The sequence below is a fragment of the Phyllobates terribilis genome, unplaced genomic scaffold, assembly GCF_046119375.1.
Source record: "Phyllobates terribilis strain yellow unplaced genomic scaffold, ASM4611937v1 Scaffold_5__5_contigs__length_657084704, whole genome shotgun sequence".
NCBI classification, from domain to species: domain Eukaryota; kingdom Metazoa; phylum Chordata; class Amphibia; order Anura; family Dendrobatidae; genus Phyllobates; species Phyllobates terribilis.
Window position 1 is genome coordinate 76,538,727 of NW_027362765.1, and position 22,402 is coordinate 76,561,128.

At 45.1% G+C, this 22,402-nt stretch overlaps 17 non-coding genes across 17 annotated transcripts; all 17 read right to left on the reverse strand.

Annotated features, from left to right (window-relative positions):
* Positions 1-965: 965 nt before the first annotated feature.
* Positions 966-1,156, reverse strand: LOC141150292 (U2 spliceosomal RNA). Its single transcript, XR_012246549.1, has one exon. It is a non-coding gene; the product is annotated as a U2 spliceosomal RNA (small nuclear RNA).
* Positions 1,157-2,271: 1,115 nt separating this feature from the next.
* Positions 2,272-2,462, reverse strand: LOC141150303 (U2 spliceosomal RNA). The gene has a single exon (XR_012246556.1). It is a non-coding gene; the product is annotated as a U2 spliceosomal RNA (small nuclear RNA).
* A 1,115-nt stretch (positions 2,463-3,577) lies between these two features.
* LOC141150314 (U2 spliceosomal RNA) lies at positions 3,578-3,768 on the reverse strand. Its single transcript, XR_012246566.1, has one exon. It is a non-coding gene; the product is annotated as a U2 spliceosomal RNA (small nuclear RNA).
* A 1,115-nt stretch (positions 3,769-4,883) lies between these two features.
* LOC141150326 (U2 spliceosomal RNA) lies at positions 4,884-5,074 on the reverse strand. Its single transcript, XR_012246570.1, has one exon. It is a non-coding gene; the product is annotated as a U2 spliceosomal RNA (small nuclear RNA).
* Positions 5,075-6,188: 1,114 nt separating this feature from the next.
* LOC141150337 (U2 spliceosomal RNA) lies at positions 6,189-6,379 on the reverse strand. The gene has a single exon (XR_012246577.1). It is a non-coding gene; the product is annotated as a U2 spliceosomal RNA (small nuclear RNA).
* Positions 6,380-7,494: 1,115 nt separating this feature from the next.
* LOC141150349 (U2 spliceosomal RNA) lies at positions 7,495-7,685 on the reverse strand. Its single transcript, XR_012246580.1, has one exon. It is a non-coding gene; the product is annotated as a U2 spliceosomal RNA (small nuclear RNA).
* Positions 7,686-8,800: 1,115 nt separating this feature from the next.
* Positions 8,801-8,991, reverse strand: LOC141150362 (U2 spliceosomal RNA). The gene has a single exon (XR_012246581.1). It is a non-coding gene; the product is annotated as a U2 spliceosomal RNA (small nuclear RNA).
* A 1,115-nt stretch (positions 8,992-10,106) lies between these two features.
* Positions 10,107-10,297, reverse strand: LOC141150374 (U2 spliceosomal RNA). The gene has a single exon (XR_012246592.1). It is a non-coding gene; the product is annotated as a U2 spliceosomal RNA (small nuclear RNA).
* Positions 10,298-11,411: 1,114 nt separating this feature from the next.
* On the reverse strand, positions 11,412-11,602 carry LOC141150385 (U2 spliceosomal RNA). The gene has a single exon (XR_012246601.1). It is a non-coding gene; the product is annotated as a U2 spliceosomal RNA (small nuclear RNA).
* Positions 11,603-12,717: 1,115 nt separating this feature from the next.
* Positions 12,718-12,908, reverse strand: LOC141150396 (U2 spliceosomal RNA). The gene has a single exon (XR_012246608.1). It is a non-coding gene; the product is annotated as a U2 spliceosomal RNA (small nuclear RNA).
* A 1,115-nt stretch (positions 12,909-14,023) lies between these two features.
* LOC141150407 (U2 spliceosomal RNA) lies at positions 14,024-14,214 on the reverse strand. Its single transcript, XR_012246617.1, has one exon. It is a non-coding gene; the product is annotated as a U2 spliceosomal RNA (small nuclear RNA).
* A 1,115-nt stretch (positions 14,215-15,329) lies between these two features.
* Positions 15,330-15,520, reverse strand: LOC141150418 (U2 spliceosomal RNA). The gene has a single exon (XR_012246624.1). It is a non-coding gene; the product is annotated as a U2 spliceosomal RNA (small nuclear RNA).
* A 1,115-nt stretch (positions 15,521-16,635) lies between these two features.
* On the reverse strand, positions 16,636-16,826 carry LOC141150429 (U2 spliceosomal RNA). Its single transcript, XR_012246635.1, has one exon. It is a non-coding gene; the product is annotated as a U2 spliceosomal RNA (small nuclear RNA).
* A 1,115-nt stretch (positions 16,827-17,941) lies between these two features.
* Positions 17,942-18,132, reverse strand: LOC141149555 (U2 spliceosomal RNA). Its single transcript, XR_012245847.1, has one exon. It is a non-coding gene; the product is annotated as a U2 spliceosomal RNA (small nuclear RNA).
* Positions 18,133-19,247: 1,115 nt separating this feature from the next.
* LOC141150441 (U2 spliceosomal RNA) lies at positions 19,248-19,438 on the reverse strand. The gene has a single exon (XR_012246642.1). It is a non-coding gene; the product is annotated as a U2 spliceosomal RNA (small nuclear RNA).
* A 1,115-nt stretch (positions 19,439-20,553) lies between these two features.
* LOC141150452 (U2 spliceosomal RNA) lies at positions 20,554-20,744 on the reverse strand. Its single transcript, XR_012246651.1, has one exon. It is a non-coding gene; the product is annotated as a U2 spliceosomal RNA (small nuclear RNA).
* A 1,115-nt stretch (positions 20,745-21,859) lies between these two features.
* On the reverse strand, positions 21,860-22,050 carry LOC141150464 (U2 spliceosomal RNA). Its single transcript, XR_012246660.1, has one exon. It is a non-coding gene; the product is annotated as a U2 spliceosomal RNA (small nuclear RNA).
* Positions 22,051-22,402: the final 352 nt, after the last annotated feature.

A 22,402-nucleotide genomic window follows, 5' to 3' on the forward strand; every position in this document is an offset into this window, starting at 1 on the left:
CCACGCGTTTTAGATCTGCATAACTCCACCTCTTTAAACACAGCACCTTCACCCCCTGCTGTTCCCACCCGCCTCAACACCGTTGGAAGGGAGGAGAACCAATTAAGGCGGGGGGTGGGGTGGAACGAGCAGCTGTCTACCCTTAGCAGGAGGGCTCCTGATTACATACCTCTCCTGCTGCTGCTGCTGCTGGCTGTCCAGCAGCAGACTGAAGGTGGCTGCTGCTGTGCACAGGTATATAAAGGCTCAGAGCCTATTATGACACGCGCAGCCAGCGTTCCATTGCCACATTCCATCTACTGCAGGCAGGATACCTGGCTGGCTGAATGTCGCTGAGAAGCTCACAGAGACCGCCTTAAGCAACAGTTTAACAGAATGCCACAGACTAATCAACCAAACTTTTTGGGTTGGGTTCTCTTTTATAGTCTGCAGGCATTAAATGAAAGAAGTCAGTGTTCCAGCAGAAGGAGACAACGTTTCAGAAAAGGCATTGTAGCAAACCAAAAAAGAAATTTTAAGCGCAGCAGAGTAACCAGCGCACATACCTGTTAGCTCAGGTGAGTTTAAAAGGCTGCTGTTGATAACAAGGGCATTTGCTAAATAGATGGTGTGTGTGCAACAATATACTGAAAGGTCAATTATATTGTGCAGCTTATCTCACCACCTGTAGTTATTTAGGTGAAAGCTCCAAAATGCTTGCCTAATATGTCTGTTTATCCAAAAGGAAGTAAAAAGGGAGAGCTAGAAAGATAGCATTGCATCACATTACATGGCAATGCAATGCACAGTTGCTGAAGTTGAACCAAAATGAGCTTGTAATCTGGCTTCTGCAACTTTGAACATGAAAAATCCAATGAGGAGAAGAAAAGCAGAGCCAAAGAGTCCATCCCAAAATCCGACAAACAAGCAAAATGAACAAAAAACATTGAATTCAATTCTTTCTGATTTTAGAAACTGCATTAAAGAAGGGGTGCACCGGTCCTGGAGATACTGCAATACCAGGTCAATGCGTGGAGTGGACAGAGCAAGCTCTTTTTCCATCTCCCTGTTCTAAAAATCCATTTAATATATGGTCCCCAGATAGGGGACGTATCAGATATTAAACTGATAAGAACAGATACTACACTTGATCTTAGCCAAAAGGCCGAGAAGCGATAACCAGAATTGGTTTCAAACTACGGAGCCACCCAAGGATCCTAAAAAGTCCATTTGTGGAGATGAGCTCCTGGACTCCCGTTAAGAAGACATGTTGTCAACCTCTAGATCCCTTACATGCCTGCACTTTTCGGCTTGCTGCTGCTGCAATCCACGCGTTTTAGATCTGCATAACTCCACCTCTTTAAACACAGCACCTTCACCCCCTGCTGTTCCCACCCGCCTCAACACCGTTGGAAGGGAGGAGAACCAATTAAGGCGGGGGGTGGGGTGGAACGAGCAGCTGTCTACCCTTAGCAGGAGGGCTCCTGATTACATACCTCTCCTGCTGCTGCTGCTGCTGGCTGTCCAGCAGCAGACTGAAGGTGGCTGCTGCTGTGCACAGGTATATAAAGGCTCAGAGCCTATTATGACACGCGCAGCCAGCGTTCCATTGCCACATTCCATCTACTGCAGGCAGGATACCTGGCTGGCTGAATGTCGCTGAGAAGCTCACAGAGACCGCCATAAGCAACAGTTTAACAGAATGCCACAGACTAATCAACCAAACTTTTTGGGTTGGGCTCTCTTTTATAGTCTGCAGGCATTAAATGAAAGAAGTCAGTGTTCCAGCAGAAGGAGACAACGTTTCAGAAAAGGCATTGTAGCAAACCAAAAAAGAAATTTTAAGCGCAGCAGAGTAACCAGCGCACATACCTGTTAGCTCAGGTGAGTTTAAAAGGCTGCTGTTGATAACAAGGGCATTTGCTAAATAGATGGTGTGTGTGCAACAATATACTGAAAGGTCAATTATATTGTGCAGCTTATCTCACCACCTGTAGTTATTTAGGTGAAAGCTCCAAAATGCTTGCCTAATATGTCTGTTTATCCAAAAGGAAGTAAAAAGGGAGAGCTAGAAAGATAGCATTGCATCACATTACATGGCAATGCAATGCACAGTTGCTGAAGTTGAACCAAAATGAGCTTGTAATCTGGCTTCTGCAACTTTGAACATGAAAAATCCAATGAGGAGAAGAAAAGCAAAGCCAAAGAGTCCATCCCAAAATCCGACAAACAAGCAAAATGAACAAAAAACATTGAATTCAATTCTTTCTGATTTTAGAAACTGCATTAAAGAAGGGGTGCACCGGTCCTGGAGATACTGCAATACCAGGTCAATGCGTGGAGTGGACAGAGCAAGCTCTTTTTCCATCTCCCTGTTCTAAAAATCCATTTAATATATGGTCCCCAGATAGGGGACGTATCAGATATTAAACTGATAAGAACAGATACTACACTTGATCTTAGCCAAAAGGCCGAGAAGCGATAACCAGAATTGGTTTCAAACTACGGAGCCACCCAAGGATCCTGAAAAGTCCATTTGTGGAGATGAGCTCCTGGACTCCCGTTAAGAAGACATGTTGTCAACCTCTAGATCCCTTACATGCCTGCACTTTTCGGCTTGCTGCTGCTGCAATCCACGCGTTTTAGATCTGCATAACTCCACCTCTTTAAACACAGCACCTTCACCCCCTGCTGTTCCCACCCGCCTCAACACCGTTGGAAGGGAGGAGAACCAATTAAGGCGGGGGGTGGGGTGGAACGAGCAGCTGTCTACCCTTAGCAGGAGGGCTCCTGATTACATACCTCTCCTGCTGCTGCTGCTGCTGGCTGTCCAGCAGCAGACTGAAGGTGGCTGCTGCTGTGCACAGGTATATAAAGGCTCAGAGCCTATTATGACACGCGCAGCCAGCGTTCCATTGCCACATTCCATCTACTGCAGGCAGGATACCTGGCTGGCTGAATGTCGCTGAGAAGCTCACAGAGACCGCCTTAAGCAACAGTTTAACAGAATGCCACAGACTAATCAACCAAACTTTTTGGGTTGGGTTCTCTTTTATAGTCTGCAGGCATTAAATGAAAGAAGTCAGTGTTCCAGCAGAAGGAGACAACGTTTCAGAAAAGGCATTGTAGCAAACCAAAAAAGAAATTTTAAGCGCAGCAGAGTAACCAGCGCACATACCTGTTAGCTCAGGTGAGTTTAAAAGGCTGCTGTTGATAACAAGGGCATTTGCTAAATAGATGGTGTGTGTGCAACAATATACTGAAAGGTCAATTATATTGTGCAGCTTATCTCACCACCTGTAGTTATTTAGGTGAAAGCTCCAAAATGCTTGCCTAATATGTCTGTTTATCCAAAAGGAAGTAAAAAGGGAGAGCTAGAAAGATAGCATTGCATCACATTACATGGCAATGCAATGCACAGTTGCTGAAGTTGAACCAAAATGAGCTTGTAATCTGGCTTCTGCAACTTTGAACATGAAAAATCCAATGAGGAGAAGAAAAGCAGAGCCAAAGAGTCCATCCCAAAATCCGACAAACAAGCAAAATGAACAAAAAACATTGAATTCAATTCTTTCTGATTTTAGAAACTGCATTAAAGAAGGGGTGCACCGGTCCTGGAGATACTGCAATACCAGGTCAATGCGTGGAGTGGACAGAGCAAGCTCTTTTTCCATCTCCCTGTTCTAAAAATCCATTTAATATATGGTCCCCAGATAGGGGACGTATCAGATATTAAACTGATAAGAACAGATACTACACTTGATCTTAGCCAAAAGGCCGAGAAGCGATAACCAGAATTGGTTTCAAACTACGGAGCCACCCAAGGATCCTAAAAAGTCCATTTGTGGAGATGAGCTCCTGGACTCCCGTTAAGAAGACATGTTGTCAACCTCTAGATCCCTTACATGCCTGCACTTTTCGGCTTGCTGCTGCTGCAATCCACGCGTTTTAGATCTGCATAACTCCACCTCTTTAAACACAGCACCTTCACCCCCTGCTGTTCCCACCCGCCTCAACACCATTGGAAGGGAGGAGAACCAATTAAGGCGGGGGGTGGGGTGGAACGAGCAGCTGTCTACCCTTAGCAGGAGGGCTCCTGATTACATACCTCTCCTGCTGCTGCTGCTGCTGGCTGTCCAGCAGCAGACTGAAGGTGGCTGCTGCTGTGCACAGGTATATAAAGGCTCAGAGCCTATTATGACACGCGCAGCCAGCGTTCCATTGCCACATTCCATCTACTGCAGGCAGGATACCTGGCTGGCTGAATGTCGCTGAGAAGCTCACAGAGACCGCCATAAGCAACAGTTTAACAGAATGCCACAGACTAATCAACCAAACTTTTTGGGTTGGGTTCTCTTTTATAGTCTGCAGGCATTAAATGAAAGAAGTCAGTGTTCCAGCAGAAGGAGACAACGTTTCAGAAAAGGCATTGTAGCAAACCAAAAAAGAAATTTTAAGCGCAGCAGAGTAACCAGCGCACATACCTGTTAGCTCAGGTGAGTTTAAAAGGCTGCTGTTGATAACAAGGGCATTTGCTAAATAGATGGTGTGTGTGCAACAATATACTGAAAGGTCAATTATATTGTGCAGCTTATCTCACCACCTGTAGTTATTTAGGTGAAAGCTCCAAAATGCTTGCCTAATATGTCTGTTTATCCAAAAGGAAGTAAAAAGGGAGAGCTAGAAAGATAGCATTGCATCACATTACATGGCAATGCAATGCACAGTTGCTGAAGTTGAACCAAAATGAGCTTGTAATCTGGCTTCTGCAACTTTGAACATGAAAAATCCAATGAGGAGAAGAAAAGCAGAGCCAAAGAGTCCATCCCAAAATCCGACAAACAAGCAAAATGAACAAAAAACATTGAATTCAATTCTTTCTGATTTTAGAAACTGCATTAAAGAAGGGGTGCACCGGTCCTGGAGATACTGCAATACCAGGTCAATGCGTGGAGTGGACAGAGCAAGCTCTTTTTCCATCTCCCTGTTCTAAAAATCCATTTAATATATGGTCCCCAGATAGGGGACGTATCAGATATTAAACTGATAAGAACAGATACTACACTTGATCTTAGCCAAAAGGCCGAGAAGCGATAACCAGAATTGGTTTCAAACTACGGGGCCCCCAAGGATCCTGAAAAGTCCATTTGTGGAGATGAGCTCCTGGACTCCCGTTAAGAAGACATGTTGTCAACCTCTAGATCCCTTACATGCCTGCACTTTTCGGCTTGCTGCTGCTGCAATCCACGCGTTTTAGATCTGCATAACTCCACCTCTTTAAACACAGCACCTTCACCCCCTGCTGTTCCCACCCGCCTCAACACCGTTGGAAGGGAGGAGAACCAATTAAGGCGGGGGGTGGGGTGGAACGAGCAGCTGTCTACCCTTAGCAGGAGGGCTCCTGATTACATACCTCTCCTGCTGCTGCTGCTGCTGGCTGTCCAGCAGCAGACTGAAGGTGGCTGCTGCTGTGCACAGGTATATAAAGGCTCAGAGCCTATTATGACACGCGCAGCCAGCGTTCCATTGCCACATTCCATCTACTGCAGGCAGGATACCTGGCTGGCTGAATGTCGCTGAGAAGCTCACAGAGATCGCCATAAGCAACAGTTTAACAGAATGCCACAGACTAATCAACCAAACTTTTTGGGTTGGGTTCTCTTTTATAGTCTGCAGGCATTAAATGAAAGAAGTCAGTGTTCCAGCAGAAGGAGACAACGTTTCAGAAAAGGCATTGTAGCAAACCAAAAAAGAAATTTTAAGCGCAGCAGAGTAACCAGCGCACATACCTGTTAGCTCAGGTGAGTTTAAAAGGCTGCTGTTGATAACAAGGGCATTTGCTAAATAGATGGTGTGTGTGCAACAATATACTGAAAGGTCAATTATATTGTGCAGCTTATCTCACCACCTGTAGTTATTTAGGTGAAAGCTCCAAAATGCTTGCCTAATATGTCTGTTTATCCAAAAGGAAGTAAAAAGGGAGAGCTAGAAAGATAGCATTGCATCACATTACATGGCAATGCAATGCACAGTTGCTGAAGTTGAACCAAAATGAGCTTGTAATCTGGCTTCTGCAACTTTGAACATGAAAAATCCAATGAGGAGAAGAAAAGCAAAGCCAAAGAGTCCATCCCAAAATCCGACAAACAAGCAAAATGAACAAAAAACATTGAATTCAATTCTTTCTGATTTTAGAAACTGCATTAAAGAAGGGGTGCACCGGTCCTGGAGATACTGCAATACCAGGTCAATGCGTGGAGTGGACAGAGCAAGCTCTTTTTCCATCTCCCTGTTCTAAAAATCCATTTAATATATGGTCCCCAGATAGGGGACGTATCAGATATTAAACTGATAAGAACAGATACTACACTTGATCTTAGCCAAAAGGCCGAGAAGCGATAACCAGAATTGGTTTCAAACTACGGAGCCACCCAAGGATCCTGAAAAGTCCATTTGTGGAGATGAGCTCCTGGACTCCCGTTAAGAAGACATGTTGTCAACCTCTAGATCCCTTACATGCCTGCACTTTTCGGCTTGCTGCTGCTGCAATCCACGCGTTTTAGATCTGCATAACTCCACCTCTTTAAACACAGCACCTTCACCCCCTGCTGTTCCCACCCGCCTCAACACCGTTGGAAGGGAGGAGAACCAATTAAGGCGGGGGGTGGGGTGGAACGAGCAGCTGTCTACCCTTAGCAGGAGGGCTCCTGATTACATACCTCTCCTGCTGCTGCTGCTGCTGGCTGTCCAGCAGCAGACTGAAGGTGGCTGCTGCTGTGCACAGGTATATAAAGGCTCAGAGCCTATTATGACACGCGCAGCCAGCGTTCCATTGCCACATTCCATCTACTGCAGGCAGGATACCTGGCTGGCTGAATGTCGCTGAGAAGCTCACAGAGACCGCCATAAGCAACAGTTTAACAGAATGCCACAGACTAATCAACCAAACTTTTTGGGTTGGGTTCTCTTTTATAGTCTGCAGGCATTAAATGAAAGAAGTCAGTGTTCCAGCAGAAGGAGACAACGTTTCAGAAAAGGCATTGTAGCAAACCAAAAAAGAAATTTTAAGCGCAGCAGAGTAACCAGCGCACATACCTGTTAGCTCAGGTGAGTTTAAAAGGCTGCTGTTGATAACAAGGGCATTTGCTAAATAGATGGTGTGTGTGCAACAATATACTGAAAGGTCAATTATATTGTGCAGCTTATCTCACCACCTGTAGTTATTTAGGTGAAAGCTCCAAAATGCTTGCCTAATATGTCTGTTTATCCAAAAGGAAGTAAAAAGGGAGAGCTAGAAAGATAGCATTGCATCACATTACATGGCAATGCAATGCACAGTTGCTGAAGTTGAACCAAAATGAGCTTGTAATCTGGCTTCTGCAACTTTGAACATGAAAAATCCAATGAGGAGAAGAAAAGCAAAGCCAAAGAGTCCATCCCAAAATCCGACAAACAAGCAAAATGAACAAAAAACATTGAATTCAATTCTTTCTGATTTTAGAAACTGCATTAAAGAAGGGGTGCACCGGTCCTGGAGATACTGCAATACCAGGTCAATGCGTGGAGTGGACAGAGCAAGCTCTTTTTCCATCTCCCTGTTCTAAAAATCCATTTAATATATGGTCCCCAGATAGGGGACGTATCAGATATTAAACTGATAAGAACAGATACTACACTTGATCTTAGCCAAAAGGCCGAGAAGCGATAACCAGAATTGGTTTCAAACTACGGAGCCACCCAAGGATCCTGAAAAGTCCATTTGTGGAGATGAGCTCCTGGACTCCCGTTAAGAAGACATGTTGTCAACCTCTAGATCCCTTACATGCCTGCACTTTTCGGCTTGCTGCTGCTGCAATCCACGCGTTTTAGATCTGCATAACTCCACCTCTTTAAACACAGCACCTTCACCCCCTGCTGTTCCCACCCGCCTCAACACCGTTGGAAGGGAGGAGAACCAATTAAGGCGGGGGGTGGGGTGGAACGAGCAGCTGTCTACCCTTAGCAGGAGGGCTCCTGATTACATACCTCTCCTGCTGCTGCTGCTGCTGGCTGTCCAGCAGCAGACTGAAGGTGGCTGCTGCTGTGCACAGGTATATAAAGGCTCAGAGCCTATTATGACACGCGCAGCCAGCGTTCCATTGCCACATTCCATCTACTGCAGGCAGGATACCTGGCTGGCTGAATGTCGCTGAGAAGCTCACAGAGACCGCCATAAGCAACAGTTTAACAGAATGCCACAGACTAATCAACCAAACTTTTTGGGTTGGGTTCTCTTTTATAGTCTGCAGGCATTAAATGAAAGAAGTCAGTGTTCCAGCAGAAGGAGACAACGTTTCAGAAAAGGCATTGTAGCAAACCAAAAAAGAAATTTTAAGCGCAGCAGAGTAACCAGCGCACATACCTGTTAGCTCAGGTGAGTTTAAAAGGCTGCTGTTGATAACAAGGGCATTTGCTAAATAGATGGTGTGTGTGCAACAATATACTGAAAGGTCAATTATATTGTGCAGCTTATCTCACCACCTGTAGTTATTTAGGTGAAAGCTCCAAAATGCTTGCCTAATATGTCTGTTTATCCAAAAGGAAGTAAAAAGGGAGAGCTAGAAAGATAGCATTGCATCACATTACATGGCAATGCAATGCACAGTTGCTGAAGTTGAACCAAAATGAGCTTGTAATCTGGCTTCTGCAACTTTGAACATGAAAAATCCAATGAGGAGAAGAAAAGCAAAGCCAAAGAGTCCATCCCAAAATCCGACAAACAAGCAAAATGAACAAAAAACATTGAATTCAATTCTTTCTGATTTTAGAAACTGCATTAAAGAAGGGGTGCACCGGTCCTGGAGATACTGCAATACCAGGTCAATGCGTGGAGTGGACAGAGCAAGCTCTTTTTCCATCTCCCTGTTCTAAAAATCCATTTAATATATGGTCCCCAGATAGGGGACGTATCAGATATTAAACTGATAAGAACAGATACTACACTTGATCTTAGCCAAAAGGCCGAGAAGCGATAACCAGAATTGGTTTCAAACTACGGAGCCACCCAAGGATCCTGAAAAGTCCATTTGTGGAGATGAGCTCCTGGACTCCCGTTAAGAAGACATGTTGTCAACCTCTAGATCCCTTACATGCCTGCACTTTTCGGCTTGCTGCTGCTGCAATCCACGCGTTTTAGATCTGCATAACTCCACCTCTTTAAACACAGCACCTTCACCCCCTGCTGTTCCCACCCGCCTCAACACCGTTGGAAGGGAGGAGAACCAATTAAGGCGGGGGGTGGGGTGGAACGAGCAGCTGTCTACCCTTAGCAGGAGGGCTCCTGATTACATACCTCTCCTGCTGCTGCTGCTGCTGGCTGTCCAGCAGCAGACTGAAGGTGGCTGCTGCTGTGCACAGGTATATAAAGGCTCAGAGCCTATTATGACACGCGCAGCCAGCGTTCCATTGCCACATTCCATCTACTGCAGGCAGGATACCTGGCTGGCTGAATGTCGCTGAGAAGCTCACAGAGACCGCCATAAGCAACAGTTTAACAGAATGCCACAGACTAATCAACCAAACTTTTTGGGTTGGGTTCTCTTTTATAGTCTGCAGGCATTAAATGAAAGAAGTCAGTGTTCCAGCAGAAGGAGACAACGTTTCAGAAAAGGCATTGTAGCAAACCAAAAAAGAAATTTTAAGCGCAGCAGAGTAACCAGCGCACATACCTGTTAGCTCAGGTGAGTTTAAAAGGCTGCTGTTGATAACAAGGGCATTTGCTAAATAGATGGTGTGTGTGCAACAATATACTGAAAGGTCAATTATATTGTGCAGCTTATCTCACCACCTGTAGTTATTTAGGTGAAAGCTCCAAAATGCTTGCCTAATATGTCTGTTTATCCAAAAGGAAGTAAAAAGGGAGAGCTAGAAAGATAGCATTGCATCACATTACATGGCAATGCAATGCACAGTTGCTGAAGTTGAACCAAAATGAGCTTGTAATCTGGCTTCTGCAACTTTGAACATGAAAAATCCAATGAGGAGAAGAAAAGCAGAGCCAAAGAGTCCATCCCAAAATCCGACAAACAAGCAAAATGAACAAAAAACATTGAATTCAATTCTTTCTGATTTTAGAAACTGCATTAAAGAAGGGGTGCACCGGTCCTGGAGATACTGCAATACCAGGTCAATGCGTGGAGTGGACAGAGCAAGCTCTTTTTCCATCTCCCTGTTCTAAAAATCCATTTAATATATGGTCCCCAGATAGGGGACGTATCAGATATTAAACTGATAAGAACAGATACTACACTTGATCTTAGCCAAAAGGCCGAGAAGCGATAACCAGAATTGGTTTCAAACTACGGGGCCCCCAAGGATCCTGAAAAGTCCATTTGTGGAGATGAGCTCCTGGACTCCCGTTAAGAAGACATGTTGTCAACCTCTAGATCCCTTACATGCCTGCACTTTTCGGCTTGCTGCTGCTGCAATCCACGCGTTTTAGATCTGCATAACTCCACCTCTTTAAACACAGCACCTTCACCCCCTGCTGTTCCCACCCGCCTCAACACCGTTGGAAGGGAGGAGAACCAATTAAGGCGGGGGGTGGGGTGGAACGAGCAGCTGTCTACCCTTAGCAGGAGGGCTCCTGATTACATACCTCTCCTGCTGCTGCTGCTGCTGGCTGTCCAGCAGCAGACTGAAGGTGGCTGCTGCTGTGCACAGGTATATAAAGGCTCAGAGCCTATTATGACACGCGCAGCCAGCGTTCCATTGCCACATTCCATCTACTGCAGGCAGGATACCTGGCTGGCTGAATGTCGCTGAGAAGCTCACAGAGATCGCCATAAGCAACAGTTTAACAGAATGCCACAGACTAATCAACCAAACTTTTTGGGTTGGGTTCTCTTTTATAGTCTGCAGGCATTAAATGAAAGAAGTCAGTGTTCCAGCAGAAGGAGACAACGTTTCAGAAAAGGCATTGTAGCAAACCAAAAAAGAAATTTTAAGCGCAGCAGAGTAACCAGCGCACATACCTGTTAGCTCAGGTGAGTTTAAAAGGCTGCTGTTGATAACAAGGGCATTTGCTAAATAGATGGTGTGTGTGCAACAATATACTGAAAGGTCAATTATATTGTGCAGCTTATCTCACCACCTGTAGTTATTTAGGTGAAAGCTCCAAAATGCTTGCCTAATATGTCTGTTTATCCAAAAGGAAGTAAAAAGGGAGAGCTAGAAAGATAGCATTGCATCACATTACATGGCAATGCAATGCACAGTTGCTGAAGTTGAACCAAAATGAGCTTGTAATCTGGCTTCTGCAACTTTGAACATGAAAAATCCAATGAGGAGAAGAAAAGCAAAGCCAAAGAGTCCATCCCAAAATCCGACAAACAAGCAAAATGAACAAAAAACATTGAATTCAATTCTTTCTGATTTTAGAAACTGCATTAAAGAAGGGGTGCACCGGTCCTGGAGATACTGCAATACCAGGTCAATGCGTGGAGTGGACAGAGCAAGCTCTTTTTCCATCTCCCTGTTCTAAAAATCCATTTAATATATGGTCCCCAGATAGGGGACGTATCAGATATTAAACTGATAAGAACAGATACTACACTTGATCTTAGCCAAAAGGCCGAGAAGCGATAACCAGAATTGGTTTCAAACTACGGAGCCACCCAAGGATCCTGAAAAGTCCATTTGTGGAGATGAGCTCCTGGACTCCCGTTAAGAAGACATGTTGTCAACCTCTAGATCCCTTACATGCCTGCACTTTTCGGCTTGCTGCTGCTGCAATCCACGCGTTTTAGATCTGCATAACTCCACCTCTTTAAACACAGCACCTTCACCCCCTGCTGTTCCCACCCGCCTCAACACCGTTGGAAGGGAGGAGAACCAATTAAGGCGGGGGGTGGGGTGGAACGAGCAGCTGTCTACCCTTAGCAGGAGGGCTCCTGATTACATACCTCTCCTGCTGCTGCTGCTGCTGGCTGTCCAGCAGCAGACTGAAGGTGGCTGCTGCTGTGCACAGGTATATAAAGGCTCAGAGCCTATTATGACACGCGCAGCCAGCGTTCCATTGCCACATTCCATCTACTGCAGGCAGGATACCTGGCTGGCTGAATGTCGCTGAGAAGCTCACAGAGACCGCCATAAGCAACAGTTTAACAGAATGCCACAGACTAATCAACCAAACTTTTTGGGTTGGGTTCTCTTTTATAGTCTGCAGGCATTAAATGAAAGAAGTCAGTGTTCCAGCAGAAGGAGACAACGTTTCAGAAAAGGCATTGTAGCAAACCAAAAAAGAAATTTTAAGCGCAGCAGAGTAACCAGCGCACATACCTGTTAGCTCAGGTGAGTTTAAAAGGCTGCTGTTGATAACAAGGGCATTTGCTAAATAGATGGTGTGTGTGCAACAATATACTGAAAGGTCAATTATATTGTGCAGCTTATCTCACCACCTGTAGTTATTTAGGTGAAAGCTCCAAAATGCTTGCCTAATATGTCTGTTTATCCAAAAGGAAGTAAAAAGGGAGAGCTAGAAAGATAGCATTGCATCACATTACATGGCAATGCAATGCACAGTTGCTGAAGTTGAACCAAAATGAGCTTGTAATCTGGCTTCTGCAACTTTGAACATGAAAAATCCAATGAGGAGAAGAAAAGCAAAGCCAAAGAGTCCATCCCAAAATCCGACAAACAAGCAAAATGAACAAAAAACATTGAATTCAATTCTTTCTGATTTTAGAAACTGCATTAAAGAAGGGGTGCACCGGTCCTGGAGATACTGCAATACCAGGTCAATGCGTGGAGTGGACAGAGCAAGCTCTTTTTCCATCTCCCTGTTCTAAAAATCCATTTAATATATGGTCCCCAGATAGGGGACGTATCAGATATTAAACTGATAAGAACAGATACTACACTTGATCTTAGCCAAAAGGCCGAGAAGCGATAACCAGAATTGGTTTCAAACTACGGAGCCACCCAAGGATCCTGAAAAGTCCATTTGTGGAGATGAGCTCCTGGACTCCCGTTAAGAAGACATGTTGTCAACCTCTAGATCCCTTACATGCCTGCACTTTTCGGCTTGCTGCTGCTGCAATCCACGCGTTTTAGATCTGCATAACTCCACCTCTTTAAACACAGCACCTTCACCCCCTGCTGTTCCCACCCGCCTCAACACCGTTGGAAGGGAGGAGAACCAATTAAGGCGGGGGGTGGGGTGGAACGAGCAGCTGTCTACCCTTAGCAGGAGGGCTCCTGATTACATACCTCTCCTGCTGCTGCTGCTGCTGGCTGTCCAGCAGCAGACTGAAGGTGGCTGCTGCTGTGCACAGGTATATAAAGGCTCAGAGCCTATTATGACACGCGCAGCCAGCGTTCCATTGCCACATTCCATCTACTGCAGGCAGGATACCTGGCTGGCTGAATGTCGCTGAGAAGCTCACAGAGACCGCCATAAGCAACAGTTTAACAGAATGCCACAGACTAATCAACCAAACTTTTTGGGTTGGGTTCTCTTTTATAGTCTGCAGGCATTAAATGAAAGAAGTCAGTGTTCCAGCAGAAGGAGACAACGTTTCAGAAAAGGCATTGTAGCAAACCAAAAAAGAAATTTTAAGCGCAGCAGAGTAACCAGCGCACATACCTGTTAGCTCAGGTGAGTTTAAAAGGCTGCTGTTGATAACAAGGGCATTTGCTAAATAGATGGTGTGTGTGCAACAATATACTGAAAGGTCAATTATATTGTGCAGCTTATCTCACCACCTGTAGTTATTTAGGTGAAAGCTCCAAAATGCTTGCCTAATATGTCTGTTTATCCAAAAGGAAGTAAAAAGGGAGAGCTAGAAAGATAGCATTGCATCACATTACATGGCAATGCAATGCACAGTTGCTGAAGTTGAACCAAAATGAGCTTGTAATCTGGCTTCTGCAACTTTGAACATGAAAAATCCAATGAGGAGAAGAAAAGCAAAGCCAAAGAGTCCATCCCAAAATCCGACAAACAAGCAAAATGAACAAAAAACATTGAATTCAATTCTTTCTGATTTTAGAAACTGCATTAAAGAAGGGGTGCACCGGTCCTGGAGATACTGCAATACCAGGTCAATGCGTGGAGTGGACAGAGCAAGCTCTTTTTCCATCTCCCTGTTCTAAAAATCCATTTAATATATGGTCCCCAGATAGGGGACGTATCAGATATTAAACTGATAAGAACAGATACTACACTTGATCTTAGCCAAAAGGCCGAGAAGCGATAACCAGAATTGGTTTCAAACTACGGAGCCACCCAAGGATCCTGAAAAGTCCATTTGTGGAGATGAGCTCCTGGACTCCCGTTAAGAAGACATGTTGTCAACCTCTAGATCCCTTACATGCCTGCACTTTTCGGCTTGCTGCTGCTGCAATCCACGCGTTTTAGATCTGCATAACTCCACCTCTTTAAACACAGCACCTTCACCCCCTGCTGTTCCCACCCGCCTCAACACCGTTGGAAGGGAGGAGAACCAATTAAGGCGGGGGGTGGGGTGGAACGAGCAGCTGTCTACCCTTAGCAGGAGGGCTCCTGATTACATACCTCTCCTGCTGCTGCTGCTGCTGGCTGTCCAGCAGCAGACTGAAGGTGGCTGCTGCTGTGCACAGGTATATAAAGGCTCAGAGCCTATTATGACACGCGCAGCCAGCGTTCCATTGCCACATTCCATCTACTGCAGGCAGGATACCTGGCTGGCTGAATGTCGCTGAGAAGCTCACAGAGACCGCCATAAGCAACAGTTTAACAGAATGCCACAGACTAATCAACCAAACTTTTTGGGTTGGGTTCTCTTTTATAGTCTGCAGGCATTAAATGAAAGAAGTCAGTGTTCCAGCAGAAGGAGACAACGTTTCAGAAAAGGCATTGTAGCAAACCAAAAAAGAAATTTTAAGCGCAGCAGAGTAACCAGCGCACATACCTGTTAGCTCAGGTGAGTTTAAAAGGCTGCTGTTGATAACAAGGGCATTTGCTAAATAGATGGTGTGTGTGCAACAATATACTGAAAGGTCAATTATATTGTGCAGCTTATCTCACCACCTGTAGTTATTTAGGTGAAAGCTCCAAAATGCTTGCCTAATATGTCTGTTTATCCAAAAGGAAGTAAAAAGGGAGAGCTAGAAAGATAGCATTGCATCACATTACATGGCAATGCAATGCACAGTTGCTGAAGTTGAACCAAAATGAGCTTGTAATCTGGCTTCTGCAACTTTGAACATGAAAAATCCAATGAGGAGAAGAAAAGCAAAGCCAAAGAGTCCATCCCAAAATCCGACAAACAAGCAAAATGAACAAAAAACATTGAATTCAATTCTTTCTGATTTTAGAAACTGCATTAAAGAAGGGGTGCACCGGTCCTGGAGATACTGCAATACCAGGTCAATGCGTGGAGTGGACAGAGCAAGCTCTTTTTCCATCTCCCTGTTCTAAAAATCCATTTAATATATGGTCCCCAGATAGGGGACGTATCAGATATTAAACTGATAAGAACAGATACTACACTTGATCTTAGCCAAAAGGCCGAGAAGCGATAACCAGAATTGGTTTCAAACTACGGAGCCACCCAAGGATCCTGAAAAGTCCATTTGTGGAGATGAGCTCCTGGACTCCCGTTAAGAAGACATGTTGTCAACCTCTAGATCCCTTACATGCCTGCACTTTTCGGCTTGCTGCTGCTGCAATCCACGCGTTTTAGATCTGCATAACTCCACCTCTTTAAACACAGCACCTTCACCCCCTGCTGTTCCCACCCGCCTCAACACCGTTGGAAGGGAGGAGAACCAATTAAGGCGGGGGGTGGGGTGGAACGAGCAGCTGTCTACCCTTAGCAGGAGGGCTCCTGATTACATACCTCTCCTGCTGCTGCTGCTGCTGGCTGTCCAGCAGCAGACTGAAGGTGGCTGCTGCTGTGCACAGGTATATAAAGGCTCAGAGCCTATTATGACACGCGCAGCCAGCGTTCCATTGCCACATTCCATCTACTGCAGGCAGGATACCTGGCTGGCTGAATGTCGCTGAGAAGCTCACAGAGACCGCCATAAGCAACAGTTTAACAGAATGCCACAGACTAATCAACCAAACTTTTTGGGTTGGGTTCTCTTTTATAGTCTGCAGGCATTAAATGAAAGAAGTCAGTGTTCCAGCAGAAGGAGACAACGTTTCAGAAAAGGCATTGTAGCAAACCAAAAAAGAAATTTTAAGCGCAGCAGAGTAACCAGCGCACATACCTGTTAGCTCAGGTGAGTTTAAAAGGCTGCTGTTGATAACAAGGGCATTTGCTAAATAGATGGTGTGTGTGCAACAATATACTGAAAGGTCAATTATATTGTGCAGCTTATCTCACCACCTGTAGTTATTTAGGTGAAAGCTCCAAAATGCTTGCCTAATATGTCTGTTTATCCAAAAGGAAGTAAAAAGGGAGAGCTAGAAAGATAGCATTGCATCACATTACATGGCAATGCAATGCACAGTTGCTGAAGTTGAACCAAAATGAGCTTGTAATCTGGCTTCTGCAACTTTGAACATGAAAAATCCAATGAGGAGAAGAAAAGCAAAGCCAAAGAGTCCATCCCAAAATCCGACAAACAAGCAAAATGAACAAAAAACATTGAATTCAATTCTTTCTGATTTTAGAAACTGCATTAAAGAAGGGGTGCACCGGTCCTGGAGATACTGCAATACCAGGTCAATGCGTGGAGTGGACAGAGCAAGCTCTTTTTCCATCTCCCTGTTCTAAAAATCCATTTAATATATGGTCCCCAGATAGGGGACGTATCAGATATTAAACTGATAAGAACAGATACTACACTTGATCTTAGCCAAAAGGCCGAGAAGCGATAACCAGAATTGGTTTCAAACTACGGAGCCACCCAAGGATCCTGAAAAGTCCATTTGTGGAGATGAGCTCCTGGACTCCCGTTAAGAAGACATGTTGTCAACCTCTAGATCCCTTACATGCCTGCACTTTTCGGCTTGCTGCTGCTGCAATCCACGCGTTTTAGATCTGCATAACTCCACCTCTTTAAACACAGAACCTTCACCCCCTGCTGTTCCCACCCGCCTCAACACCGTTGGAAGGGAGGAGAACCAATTAAGGCGGGGGGTGGGGTGGAACGAGCAGCTGTCTACCCTTAGCAGGAGGGCTCCTGATTACATACCTCTCCTGCTGCTGCTGCTGCTGGCTGTCCAGCAGCAGACTGAAGGTGGCTGCTGCTGTGCACAGGTATATAAAGGCTCAGAGCCTATTATGACACGCGCAGCCAGCGTTCCATTGCCACATTCCATCTACTGCAGGCAGGATACCTGGCTGGCTGAATGTCGCTGAGAAGCTCACAGAGACCGCCATAAGCAACAGTTTAACAGAATGCCACAGACTAATCAACCAAACTTTTTGGGTTGGGTTCTCTTTTATAGTCTGCAGGCATTAAATGAAAGAAGTCAGTGTTCCAGCAGAAGGAGACAACGTTTCAGAAAAGGCATTGTAGCAAACCAAAAAAGAAATTTTAAGCGCAGCAGAGTAACCAGCGCACATACCTGTTAGCTCAGGTGAGTTTAAAAGGCTGCTGTTGATAACAAGGGCATTTGCTAAATAGATGGTGTGTGTGCAACAATATACTGAAAGGTCAATTATATTGTGCAGCTTATCTCACCACCTGTAGTTATTTAGGTGAAAGCTCCAAAATGCTTGCCTAATATGTCTGTTTATCCAAAAGGAAGTAAAAAGGGAGAGCTAGAAAGATAGCATTGCATCACATTACATGGCAATGCAATGCACAGTTGCTGAAGTTGAACCAAAATGAGCTTGTAATCTGGCTTCTGCAACTTTGAACATGAAAAATCCAATGAGGAGAAGAAAAGCAAAGCCAAAGAGTCCATCCCAAAATCCGACAAACAAGCAAAATGAACAAAAAACATTGAATTCAATTCTTTCTGATTTTAGAAACTGCATTAAAGAAGGGGTGCACCAGTCCTGGAGATACTGCAATACCAGGTCAATGCGTGGAGTGGACAGAGCAAGCTCTTTTTCCATCTCCCTGTTCTAAAAATCCATTTAATATATGGTCCCCAGATAGGGGACGTATCAGATATTAAACTGATAAGAACAGATACTACACTTGATCTTAGCCAAAAGGCCGAGAAGCGATAACCAGAATTGGTTTCAAACTACGGAGCCACCCAAGGATCCTGAAAAGTCCATTTGTGGAGATGAGCTCCTGGACTCCCGTTAAGAAGACATGTTGTCAACCTCTAGATCCCTTACATGCCTGCACTTTTCGGCTTGCTGCTGCTGCAATCCACGCGTTTTAGATCTGCATAACTCCACCTCTTTAAACACAGAACCTTCACCCCCTGCTGTTCCCACCCGCCTCAACACCGTTGGAAGGGAGGAGAACCAATTAAGGCGGGGGGTGGGGTGGAACGAGCAGCTGTCTACCCTTAGCAGGAGGGCTCCTGATTACATACCTCTCCTGCTGCTGCTGCTGCTGGCTGTCCAGCAGCAGACTGAAGGTGGCTGCTGCTGTGCACAGGTATATAAAGGCTCAGAGCCTATTATGACACGCGCAGCCAGCGTTCCATTGCCACATTCCATCTACTGCAGGCAGGATACCTGGCTGGCTGAATGTCGCTGAGAAGCTCACAGAGACCGCCATAAGCAACAGTTTAACAGAATGCCACAGACTAATCAACCAAACTTTTTGGGTTGGGTTCTCTTTTATAGTCTGCAGGCATTAAATGAAAGAAGTCAGTGTTCCAGCAGAAGGAGACAACGTTTCAGAAAAGGCATTGTAGCAAACCAAAAAAGAAATTTTAAGCGCAGCAGAGTAACCAGCGCACATACCTGTTAGCTCAGGTGAGTTTAAAAGGCTGCTGTTGATAACAAGGGCATTTGCTAAATAGATGGTGTGTGTGCAACAATATACTGAAAGGTCAATTATATTGTGCAGCTTATCTCACCACCTGTAGTTATTTAGGTGAAAGCTCCAAAATGCTTGCCTAATATGTCTGTTTATCCAAAAGGAAGTAAAAAGGGAGAGCTAGAAAGATAGCATTGCATCACATTACATGGCAATGCAATGCACAGTTGCTGAAGTTGAACCAAAATGAGCTTGTAATCTGGCTTCTGCAACTTTGAACATGAAAAATCCAATGAGGAGAAGAAAAGCAAAGCCAAAGAGTCCATCCCAAAATCCGACAAACAAGCAAAATGAACAAAAAACATTGAATTCAATTCTTTCTGATTTTAGAAACTGCATTAAAGAAGGGGTGCACCGGTCCTGGAGATACTGCAATACCAGGTCAATGCGTGGAGTGGACAGAGCAAGCTCTTTTTCCATCTCCCTGTTCTAAAAATCCATTTAATATATGGTCCCCAGATAGGGGACGTATCAGATATTAAACTGATAAGAACAGATACTACACTTGATCTTAGCCAAAAGGCCGAGAAGCGATAACCAGAATTGGTTTCAAACTACGGAGCCACCCAAGGATCCTGAAAAGTCCATTTGTGGAGATGAGCTCCTGGACTCCCGTTAAGAAGACATGTTGTCAACCTCTAGATCCCTTACATGCCTGCACTTTTCGGCTTGCTGCTGCTGCAATCCACGCGTTTTAGATCTGCATAACTCCACCTCTTTAAACACAGCACCTTCACCCCCTGCTGTTCCCACCCGCCTCAACACCGTTGGAAGGGAGGAGAACCAATTAAGGCGGGGGGTGGGGTGGAACGAGCAGCTGTCTACCCTTAGCAGGAGGGCTCCTGATTACATACCTCTCCTGCTGCTGCTGCTGCTGGCTGTCCAGCAGCAGACTGAAGGTGGCTGCTGCTGTGCACAGGTATATAAAGGCTCAGAGCCTATTATGACACGCGCAGCCAGCGTTCCATTGCCACATTCCATCTACTGCAGGCAGGATACCTGGCTGGCTGAATGTCGCTGAGAAGCTCACAGAGACCGCCATAAGCAACAGTTTAACAGAATGCCACAGACTAATCAACCAAACTTTTTGGGTTGGGTTCTCTTTTAAAGTCTGCAGGCATTAAATGAAAGAAGTCAGTGTTCCAGCAGAAGGAGACAACGTTTCAGAAAAGGCATTGTAGCAAACCAAAAAAGAAATTTTAAGCGCAGCAGAGTAACCAGCGCACATACCTGTTAGCTCAGGTGAGTTTAAAAGGCTGCTGTTGATAACAAGGGCATTTGCTAAATAGATGGTGTGTGTGCAACAATATACTGAAAGGTCAATTATATTGTGCAGCTTATCTCACCACCTGTAGTTATTTAGGTGAAAGCTCCAAAATGCTTGCCTAATATGTCTGTTTATCCAAAAGGAAGTAAAAAGGGAGAGCTAGAAAGATAGCATTGCATCACATTACATGGCAATGCAATGCACAGTTGCTGAAGTTGAACCAAAATGAGCTTGTAATCTGGCTTCTGCAACTTTGAACATGAAAAATCCAATGAGGAGAAGAAAAGCAAAGCCAAAGAGTCCATCCCAAAATCCGACAAACAAGCAAAATGAACAAAAAACATTGAATTCAATTCTTTCTGATTTTAGAAACTGCATTAAAGAAGGGGTGCACCGGTCCTGGAGATACTGCAATACCAGGTCAATGCGTGGAGTGGACAGAGCAAGCTCTTTTTCCATCTCCCTGTTCTAAAAATCCATTTAATATATGGTCCCCAGATAGGGGACGTATCAGATATTAAACTGATAAGAACAGATACTACACTTGATCTTAGCCAAAAGGCCGAGAAGCGATAACCAGAATTGGTTTCAAACTACGGAGCCACCCAAGGATCCTGAAAAGTCCATTTGTGGAGATGAGCTCCTGGACTCCCGTTAAGAAGACATGTTGTCAACCTCTAGATCCCTTACATGCCTGCACTTTTCGGCTTGCTGCTGCTGCAATCCACGCGTTTTAGATCTGCATAACTCCACCTCTTTAAACACAGCACCTTCACCCCCTGCTGTTCCCACCCGCCTCAACACCGTTGGAAGGGAGGAGAACCAATTAAGGCGGGGGGTGGGGTGGAACGAGCAGCTGTCTACCCTTAGCAGGAGGGCTCCTGATTACATACCTCTCCTGCTGCTGCTGCTGCTGGCTGTCCAGCAGCAGACTGAAGGTGGCTGCTGCTGTGCACAGGTATATAAAGGCTCAGAGCCTATTATGACACGCGCAGCCAGCGTTCCATTGCCACATTCCATCTACTGCAGGCAGGATACCTGGCTGGCTGAATGTCGCTGAGAAGCTCACAGAGACCGCCATAAGCAACAGTTTAACAGAATGCCACAGACTAATCAACCAAACTTTTTGGGCTGGGTTCTCTTTTATAGTCTGCAGGCATTAAATGAAAGAAGTCAGTGTTCCAGCAGAAGGAGACAACGTTTCAGAAAAGGCATTGTAGCAAACCAAAAAAGAAATTTTAAGCGCAGCAGAGTAACCAGCGCACATACCTGTTAGCTCAGGTGAGTTTAAAAGGCTGCTGTTGATAACAAGGGCATTTGCTAAATAGATGGTGTGTGTGCAACAATATACTGAAAGGTCAATTATATTGTGCAGCTTATCTCACAACCTGTAGTTATTTAGGTGAAAGCTCCAAAATGCTTGCCTAATATGTCTGTTTATCCAAAAGGAAGTAAAAAGGGAGAGCTAGAAAGATAGCATTGCATCACATTACATGGCAATGCAATGCACAGTTGCTGAAGTTGAACCAAAATGAGCTTGTAATCTGGCTTCTGCAACTTTGAACATGAAAAATCCAATGAGGAGAAGAAAAGCAAAGCCAAAGAGTCCATCCCAAAATCCGACAAACAAGCAAAATGAACAAAAAACATTGAATTCAATTCTTTCTGATTTTAGAAACTGCATTAAAGAAGGGGTGCACCGGTCCTGGAGATACTGCAATACCAGGTCAATGCGTGGAGTGGACAGAGCAAGCTCTTTTTCCATCTCCCTGTTCTAAAAATCCATTTAATATATGGTCCCCAGATAGGGGACGTATCAGATATTAAACTGATAAGAACAGATACTACACTTGATCTTAGCCAAAAGGCCGAGAAGCGATAACCAGAATTGGTTTCAAACTACGGAGCCACCCAAGGATCCTGAAAAGTCCATTTGTGGAGATGAGCTCCTGGACTCCCGTTAAGAAGACATGTTGTCAACCTCTAGATCCCTTACATGCCTGCACTTTTCGGCTTGCTGCTGCTGCAATCCACGCGTTTTAGATCTGCATAACTCCACCTCTTTAAACACAGCACCTTCACCCCCTGCTGTTCCCACCCGCCTCAACACCGTTGGAAGGGAGGAGAACCAATTAAGGCGGGGGGTGGGGTGGAACGAGCAGCTGTCTACCCTTAGCAGGAGGGCTCCTGATTACATACCTCTCCTGCTGCTGCTGCTGCTGGCTGTCCAGC